The following is a 10,248-nucleotide window of genomic DNA, read 5'->3' as shown; positions in this document are numbered from 1 at the left end:
GTTTCAGGGATGAAACATGTTTAAGGGGGGTGGAATGTAGTATACCTAGGGGGGATAGTGTGGGGTATAGAGGGAGGTACCCAAGGGAATAATGTAATAATGGAATGGGCCATAGTAATAAATAAAGTGGTTAACCCATATCATGTAAGGGACCGCAAGTAGTTAGCAATAATGTAATAAGCCCATGGTATTAGATAGATGATATTGAGGGAACCATGGTAATGACCCATGGTATTGTATGTATGAGGCCTATATAAAGGCCAGAGACTCCCCATTGAGAGATGTGAAGGATTATTGTATGAACATGCATATGGCTTGTGGAGTGTTCTCCTTCCTTAAGGAGTGAATGTATGGTGTTGCCCTACATTAAGGGTTTTGATCAATAAAGAAGCATTTCTATCTTCTTGTTTCTGGGTTTATTTCTATTATCATATATTTTCATATCAGATCTATAACAAGTGGTATCATAGCACCTTCATGGGCAAAGCATAGATCTTGTTATTTCTGGTGTTTATTTACAATTATTGGGTATATTGGTATCATTTCTCGTATTTGTAGGTTAGATCTCTAACAAGTGATATATTCAGATCTTTTTATTTCTTGGGTACCTCCCTCTGTACCACATATTATCCCTACTAGGTATACTACATTATCTTAGTACATGTGAAACAAACACGAATAAAAAATTCTGAAAGAATAGTCTTACAAACATCCACAAGACATCCATGAAAACGTGCTGGCCGGAGTAGGCTTCTGTATTAGGTAAAATTTCTAAGACACATATGTACATCATACATCACTAGCCCGAGTAGTGGGACACTCGAGCCACTCCTGGCTCCTCAAAGAACTGACTGAAAACTCTTTATGCTTCATGGGAGGAGCTAAGGTGAAAAATTACTTTTCTCATACAATGAGGGGGTATATATAAAAAACGGTAATGCTTGACCCTTGTGACTCTTTGACTACACCCATGACTGTTCAACTTCCTATGAATTTTCAATAAACATGACTCTTTATATTCATGTGTGTCCATTGGACTTCCACTTTATATTAAATTTTATTTATAATAGACATGGACCATAATAGTGATATGGCCTTTGACAACTCATGACATGACACTGCTGACATGACTAGCTTGTTGAGTTGGCAATGTTAAGCCGTTGTTGCTGCTGAATGATAAATGTGCTCTCGGATTTTCTTTCTCTTCTCCTCTGCATATCTTGATGATGTGGGGTCTTCGATGATCTTTGGTCTTGGGAGATGGTTGCATGCACGTGTTCCCTTTGCTTATACTTGATAAGCTTCTTTGTCCATCCAAATGTAATTGAGTGTTCTAGCGTGTTCACCCCTACTTCTTCATCGTATCTCCATGATCTAGTAATGTACTTGTTCCGGAAATTCACTCATGATGGGATGACATCAAATAAAAAACATGATAGTCTAAGATGATGCATTGTTATCCATGGATTGGGCCTGAGACAAGTGTGAGGGAGGGAGACTGCACAGAGTGCAGTTTAGGCTTGGTTGAGGAACTCCTCAGCACAGTCTTCATTTCTGAGAAAAATTGTGTAGATGCCACTGGGAGGCGGGATTACGCATTTGATATCATCAGTGGCAGCTGCATGATGAGACCTTGGGAGGCACATCTTTGCAGTTTTCTGAGGGAAGGCAAGACTGGGTAACAAAGGGACCAAAGAGGATAAATCTACACAATTTTTTGGATCAGTGAGTCCTGGCTAAGGGAGGACACTAGGTGGACACCTATGCACAATTATGGGAGGAAAAGTAGGCTTGGGTCTCAGCTCATTACAGGGTTCCAGCAGGAAAGGAGGAGGCTTGATGACTAATCTTGCAAAATGCGCAGTTCAGGTCGTGCTTGAAGCAACTTCTATACAAATCTGGGAAGGAAGGCAGGCTACTCAACTTTGGGATTGCATAGTGCAGCTTCCCTAGGTATAGTCTCTGTACACTGCATAATTCTAGGCATTAGAGCAACATCATTGAGGGTTGAGACTATGTAGTCTGCAACTCACTCAGAGTCCAGTGAGAGAGAGTTGTCTGGCCAGAAGGATTTTCAAGAAAATGGCTAAGTGTGGGGGGCAAATAAACTTGTGAGGAACTCGACATTGTCATCACACACTTAGTGTATTTTGATGACATGACAACATAGAACACCGGAGCAACAAGACAAGTCATTACCCTCTGTAAGGCTATCTAGAACTAAAAGCAACAAGTGCCACACTTGAGATAGATCTTAGGACGATCGTGGCGACACTTGTGCGACATTTCTTAAAAATTTGTATATGAGTGTGATTAGCATTTACACGGCTAGGAAAACTTCCACACACAAATACCAACCTTTGAGGTCACCAGAAAGGCTCGCAAACATGACATAAGAACAAACATGCCAAAACACGACAATTGGTGCAAGAAGCGAAAGGGAGAAAGACACTTAGAGGAAACACATGGAATGAATGTCAATGCTTGCAACCATGCATGTCATTGAAGAAATAATGATATGACAATGATAATAGGGCCTTCATGCTACAATAAGAGGTGTATTTCAAAATATGTGTTATTTTTCCATACTTACCCTCCAAATGGTTATGCATCAAATGGAGTCTTCATGCAATCCCAATCTTCTATCATACCTTGGTTTCCTTCGTCTTCTTATATTTCTCATCAGCTCCTTGAGAGTCATATAGCATGTCATCCTTATTTGTGGCTATTGAGAGACACAATTGCAGAGTTTCATTAGGTAGTGACTACTATAGGATGTGCCCTGGGAGGACATGTCTGCCCAGTTTTAGAATGTAAGGCAGACTAGGCAGCTGAGATGCCTAAAGCACAAAACTGCGGAGTTTTGGAGACAATGGGTTCCATATGAAGGAAGGGCACTAGAGGAATCCACTGGGTAGTTTTGGATGCTAAGGGAGGCTGGGCTTTGTGCACATTGTGCAATTCTAGTAGGCAAGGGAAAATCTTGAGGGTTACAGATGTGAAGTGTGTAGTTCAAGAAAGCTAGATGAGGTTAAGTTGTTAGGGATACTCCATAATTTGGTTAAGTGTGGGATTAATGGAACCGATGTGAACAATGATAGAACTTGACTACCATCACACACTTGAACACTTAGTGATACAACACAAACCATTGAGAACATGTAAAAACATACTTTGCTTAATGCAACAACCTTTGTGGAAGCTTACGACAAGTGAAGCTTAGATGATAGACTCTGGGAGGATAAACGCAACACTTGTGCAAGAGTGCATAAAATGAGTGTGAAACATGTCTATGTGATGAGAACAACGCATTCTCACAAAGATTTCCCCTTGAAGAAAAACAAACTTCCCTTTACATGAAAAGCAATAATACCCATGCCTAGAGATGACACATACTATATAAATATAAAAGCGTGAACGACTCATAAGATCAAAGAGGGGAGCTTGAGATCATCATCTTACCAAGAAGTGACTAAGGAACGATCATTCACATGATCCACAGTAGGGTCAGAAATTTAAGCGTAGGCCAAAATTTTGGAGGGTGTCGTTGCTACAATAGGTGGGCAAGTTGTCTTCTCACCAAACCCACCTTGAAAGTTCAAAGTTCATCTTTGGATTTTTGGTTTTTGCATTGGGTGCATATGGTGCTAACAAGCATGTTTATGAAAAATCACCGAAGAAGCCTTGGTCAAACACTAGTTATAGCAATGATTCTGCTAGCTATAAGTTGAAGTCTAATGTTCCTACAAAGAACTCAGAGGCTTTTGTGAATCCACTCAATCAAGAAGTTCATTCTATTGTAATTGAGTGTGATGCCACATCAACAAAGGATGATGGGGATGATGGCAAATTTGATGGAGAATTGGCTAGTATGGACAAAGAAGATGATGATGATAGTAATAGTGAAAGGTCATTTGCATCAAAAGTTTGTACATTCACGTCTAGTGGGAGAAACTTTATGGAACAAAATTGATACTTCTTCTACACATGTGATATGATTATTTCTAAGGGGTGATGCTCTATTTGTGCAAAGTTGTGCCACATGGGTCACAAATTTTTTTACTCTCGTTTAAGTTGTTTCTTCTATGATGAGTAGGAGGAGTAAGAGGGACAAGTTTCCTTTGCTTGAAGCCTTACAATTATGTTTCTTACAACACTACATCATTGAGAGGGGCAAGCAGTGTTGAACCTTTATTCCCTCTTCGAGATGAGAGGGATCATCTCCAACCATTTGATAGTGACTCTAATTTGGAGGATGATGGTTGCATGGAGAATGAGAAATCATTCAAGTTATATATGCCAAAAGAGGAAGAGGACGATTTTCTATTAGTTTTTACGGATATGTTGTTTTTGGTGATGATAAGATTTTGTCTTACAATTAGAATATTTTTCAATTAAAGTAGGCATATAAAAATGGATCTTTGGACATGAAGACTAAAATGGAATATTATAATGCAAGGGAACTTAAGTCACATCTTTCTAGTGGCACTATTGTCAAATATCTACTTACTATAAATAGCAGAGGTAGGCTTGCAACAGGAGAACGTGACAAAGTAACAACATTTGATGTGAAGAAACTTATTTGAAAACCAAGTTTTGTGCCTGTGATGACAAACAAGAATAATGTTAAGCCTCTTTCCATAAATTCAGTTTTGTTTGAACTAGTTCATCTCATTTTCAACCCTGGAAATTAGAACTATTTGGTTGTATCTAGGAATGAAGAATGCCAAATTCTCAGGTTTAGATCTCTAAGGGAATGAGTCGATCTTGCGGACAAGATTAACCTTCATAGAATCTAACGATATCTAGTGACAAGCAAGCCGATCAAAAACTACCTTTCTTTAAATATGCAATTTATAAACAAAGGCAAACAGGTGTTTTAGGCCTACCTTGGGTCCAATGCAAGTTTGTGGAAGCCTCGCTCCTTTGATCCAAATGAGCTCCCTTGTAGTGAATCTGCAAACACAAACAAGCACACAAATTAAACAGCACCTGAAAAGCCAATATCATAAAGCATACTTATCGTGATGATCAATGAATGCATGAAACAAATGACATAAGATAATTTGCTGAGAAAAATGAATCTGATTGTATTAATTCAAATCAAAGAAGAACTTTACAACCTATGCCTTGATGTTGTACAAGCTCCTCCCAGGGTCCAACAAGAAGTCTCCTCTACTTTGACAAGTTTCAATCTCTTCCCAATGAAGCCAAAAGGTATGTGATCTCTCCTCTCAAGCTTAACTAGGAAGTCTCAATTCCACCAGCATTTACCCTCAAAAATGTTCAGCTTCTAACCTCCCTAGCAACCAACCCCATGCCTTAATTTATAGTGTAATGGAGGGAAGTTACTAGGTCCTCCTTCAAAGGGATAAAGCCCTCCTTCAAAGGGATAACTCCTCTCATCAAGGGATTAGCTCCTTCCCTTTTGGGATGCATGAACCACCTAAGAGCGAACAATCCACGTCAAAATTCCTTCTAGAATCATCTAGAATTAACCCAAAATGAGTTTTTAGAATAAAATTGCGCCTTTTTGACTTTCACATGGGTCTGCACCTACTCCTTTAGGGACAGAGCGGGCAGGTCAGTAGGTAATGTGAACAGGGGGTGCGGGACCACAGGCAACAGTGAGAGAAAGTGCGGAACCAGAGCTTTGTTGATTTTCAATGTCTTTCTCTCATTTTCAAAGCTTGACTTGAAGAGCTGAGTTCTGAGACTTGCTTAGGAGGACAGTACAAGTGATGATAGACCCATACTAACTGCAAATAGTCATGGTGACGATATTTTTGTGTAACAGATTGCCCCCTAATGATCCAGGTGGATGTTGGTGGCCACCCACCTATCCCATTTGGACCCCCACAACTGTCTCTTTCAGCTTTTTCAGTTTCCTAAATTGTAGCACAGTTTACTATTTTTAGCAGTTTTTCGGGTCGTGAACTTCCGGAGCCCTTTTGAGGCCCTAAACGACGTTTTTTGGGAAATCTTGGGAAACATGGGTCCATGGACCCATGTTGCCTCCCAAAGTGGTAGTACTCAGATAGATCTTTCAAACGAGCTATCGTACGCATCAAACGGAGATCGTATGCCAAAGTTACGACCCCAGGAAATTGATGTACTAATTTACCCAAACGGGGCCCACAATTTGACGTTTCATCTTCTAGGGTTAGGTTTTGGGATGTGAAGGGTTTTCCATTGTTTCTCAACAATAAATAGGCCTTCGAGCCTCATTGTAACACAGTTCAGAATAGTTCAAAGGCATGTAGCCACCACATCTCTTTTCAGAGATAAGTTACCATCGCCCTAGCTAGTTTATTTCCATTATTGTTTGTAAGCATATTTCGGTATTTTACATTAATGAAATGAAGCATTATTTCCGCTGCATATCTGTTTTTATAGTTATCTCTGTGTTTTATTGTGTTCCTGTCTAAATCCGGATTAGTGGTATCAGAGCGGTCTGCTTTTTCTCTGTTTTTATTTGCATGTCCCCAACGAGATCGGGATATAAGGAGTTAGGGCTTGAACTAGTCGAACCTTTGCAAGACCAGCCTCGCAAATCCCAACAGCCTCCCATGGCGGATGAGAAGAAAGACGAGGGGGCAGGAGATCCTATCAAAATCTTGCTCGAAGAAGCCCTTGAGCGGCAAAGGAACGCGATGATGGATAGCTTTGCGCAGATCCTTCAGCGGCTACCTAGAGGCGACGCATCGGCTTCCAACAACGACTCTGGAAATGCCACACCGTTTAAGGTACAAGTTAATTTTGAAATCCCCATCTTCGAGGGTCAAATAGACGCAGATGCCATAGATAAATGGTTAAATCTGCTAGATGGGTATTTCTTTGTTCATGAATTTTCAAGTCGGGAAAAGATTGTTTTTGCTCTTCTCAAAGCAGCCCCCCACGTCAAGGACTGGTGGGAAACCTACTGCGAGCAGAAGGATGAAAGTACAAGCTCACTATTTTCAGCCGCACCCACTTGGAATGACTTCCGGGATGCCATCAAGGAGCAGTACTACCCTGTCGGAAGCTATGAGGACAAATACATCAAATGGACCACACTGTGGCAGGGATGAGACCAAGATGTGCCGGAGTTCACAAACATTTTTCGTACCATTTGCACACAGTTGGGTATCAAAGATTTTGAGCTGCATTTGGTACTCAAATACCGCGGCTGCCTACACAGATACATCCAAGAAGAGATGGGGTTCTTGAACATCTCCTCACTCGGGACAGCATACCGATACGCTGTCAAAATCGAGCAAAAGTTCAAACAGAAGAAGCGAGACTTTGGATCTGCAAATCTGAAGCCCAAAGGACAAAGCCAAGGCGGGGTGACCCAAGACAATCCGTCGAAGCCACAAGAAAAGAACAATACCATGAAGCCGAAGAAGGACACAGGAAAGTGGTGTGAGTTCCACAAGAGTCCCACTCATAACACAAGTGAGTGTCGAACTAAGCAGTCACTAGTGGCCGAGTTGAAGGCTTCCGAATCAGATGCATGTTCTGACCCTGAGCCAGAACCTGACAAGGGTAATGGCAAAGGGAAGCAGATCATTGATGCGGATCCCAGCGTCACTGTTACCACTGCCAAGATCCAGAAGAATGAACCTACAGATCCAGAAGAGGGGGAGCGTCTTTTCCACTCACAGATGTGGGTGAAGGGTTCGCCACTGCAATTCATTGTCGACAGTGGTAGCCAAAAGAACCTCATTTCAGCAGAGGTCGTGAAGCGGTTGGGCCTACCGACTACACCGCACCCGCGAAAATACAGTATCGGGTGGCTTCACGAAGGACGAGATCCGAAAGTTCGCCAGTAGTGCCGCCTTCCCTACAGCATCAAACCCTTCACAGACGAGGTATTGTGTGATGTTACACCTCTGGATGTTTGTGATGTATTATTAGGCTAGCCATACTTGTGGAGGTGACATGCTGTGTATGAGACCAGGCCTCGTGCTGTCATTATTTCTTTGAATAATTCATTATACAGGATACTGGAGGTAGCCCCACCTACCGCCACATCTTTGATCATCACTAAGAAAGGCAGCAAGCTCATCTCCCAGACCAGGAAATTCATCTGTCTGGTTCACTCCCAAAGTAAGGGGAAGATTGCCATCACATCCATGACCCCCGCGAAGGGTTCCTCCATGCAGCAGCAGCTGCAAAGGGATGCGGTCATGACAGAACACAGGAACAACTTCTCCTCACCCACAGAGATACCACACAAGTTTCAGGTGGGCAACAAAGTCTGGTTGCATCTGCAGAGAGAACACCTTACCAGAACCCAACAGAAGCTCAGACCACTCCAACATGGTCCTTACAACAGTACTAAGGTTGTGGGGAACAATGCTTTGAAGCACAGCATTACTCCATTCCTTGGCTTGCACTGAGTGTTCAATGTGGACCGTCGTCAACCATGCTTTCCACCATTTCTGGACACATCAGAGATTGCAGAATAGCTCACCAGAGACCCAGATCAGCAGAAGCTTCCTCATCTCAGGAATGAACTCAACGCAGTGGGGACCATTGCTTCCTAAGGGGGGAGGAATGATCCAGGTGGATGTTGGTGGCCACCCACCTATCCCATTTGGACCTCCACAACTATCTCTTTCAGCTTTTTCAGTTTCCTAAATTGTAGCATAGTTTACTATTTTTAGCAACTTTTCGGGTCCTGAACTTCCGGAGCCGTTTTGAGGCCCTAAACGACATTTTTTGGGAAATCTAGGGAAACATATGACCCATGTTGCCTCCCAAAGTGGTAGTACTCGGATAGATCTTTCAAACGAGTTATCGTACACGTCAAACGGAGATCGTATGCTAAAGTTATGACCCCGGGAAATTGATGTACCAATTTACCTAAACGGGGCCCACAATTTGGCGTTTCATCTTCTAGGGTTAGGTTTTGGGATGTGAAGTGTTTTCCATTGTTTCTCAACAATAAATAGGCCTTCGAGCCTCATCGTAACACAGTTCAGAACAGTTCAAAGGCATGTAGCCACCACATCTCTTCTAAGAGATAAGCCACCATCGCCCTAGCTAGTTTATTTCCATTATTGTTTGTAAGCATATTTCAGTATTTTACATTAATGAAATGAAGGATTATTTCCGCTGCATATCTGTGTTTATGGTTATCTCTCTGTTTTATTGCGTTCTAGTCTAAATCTGGATCAGTGGTATCAGAGCGGTCTTCTTTTTCTCTGTTTTTCTTTGCATGTTTCCAACGAGGTCGGGATATAAGGAGTTAGGGCTTGAACTGGTCGAACCTTTGCAAGACCAGCCTCGCAAATCCCGACGGCCTCCCATGGCGGATGAGAAGAAAGACGAGGGGGCAGAAGATCCTATCAAAATCTTGCTCGAAGAAGCGCTCGAGCGGCAAAGGAACGCGATGATGGATAGCTTTGCGTAGATCCTTCAGCGGCTACCCAGAGGCAACGCATCGGCTTCCAACAGTGACTCTGGAAACGCCACACTGTTTAAGGTACAAGTTAATTTTGAAATCCCCATCTTCGAGGGTCAAATAGACGCAGATGCCGTAGATAAATGGTTAAATCTGCTAGATGGGTATTTTTCTGTTCATGAATTTTCAAGTCAGGAAAAGATTGTTTTCGCTCTTCTCAAAGCAGCCCCCCACATCAAGGACTGGTGGGAAACCTACTGCGAGCAGAAGGATGAAAATACAGGCTCACTATTTTCAGCCGCACCCACTTGGAATGACTTCCAGGATTCCATCAAGGAGCAGTACTACCCTGTCGGAAGCTATGAGGACAAATACATCAAATGGACCACACTGCGGCAGGGACGAGACCAAGATGTGCCGGAGTTCACAAACATTTTTCATACCCTTCGCACACAGTTGGGTATCAAAGATTCTGAGCTGCACTTGGTACTCAAATACCGCGGCTACCTACATAGATACATCCAAGAAGAGATGGGGTTCTTGAACATCTCCTCACTCGGCACAGCATACCGATACGCTGTCAAAATCGAGCAAAAGTTCAAACAGAAGAAGCGAGACTTTGGATCTGCAAATCCGAAGCCTAAAGGACAAAGCCAAGGTGGGGTGACCCAAGACAACCCATCGAAGCCGTAAGAAAAGAACAATACCACAAAGCCGAAGAAGGACACAGGAAAGTGGTGTGAGTTCCACAAGAGTCCCACTCATAACACAAGTGAGTGTCGGACCAAGCAGTCGCTAGTGGCTGAGTTGAAGGCTTCCGAATCAAATGCCTATTCTGACCCTGAGCCAGAACCTGA

The sequence above is a fragment of the Pinus tabuliformis genome, chromosome Q, assembly GCF_031772625.1.
Source record: "Pinus tabuliformis cultivar Carrire ecotype Pingquan chromosome Q, CPIR1, whole genome shotgun sequence".
NCBI classification, from domain to species: Eukaryota; Viridiplantae; Streptophyta; class Pinopsida; order Pinales; family Pinaceae; genus Pinus; species Pinus tabuliformis.
Note: the sequence above shows the minus strand (reverse complement) of the source record.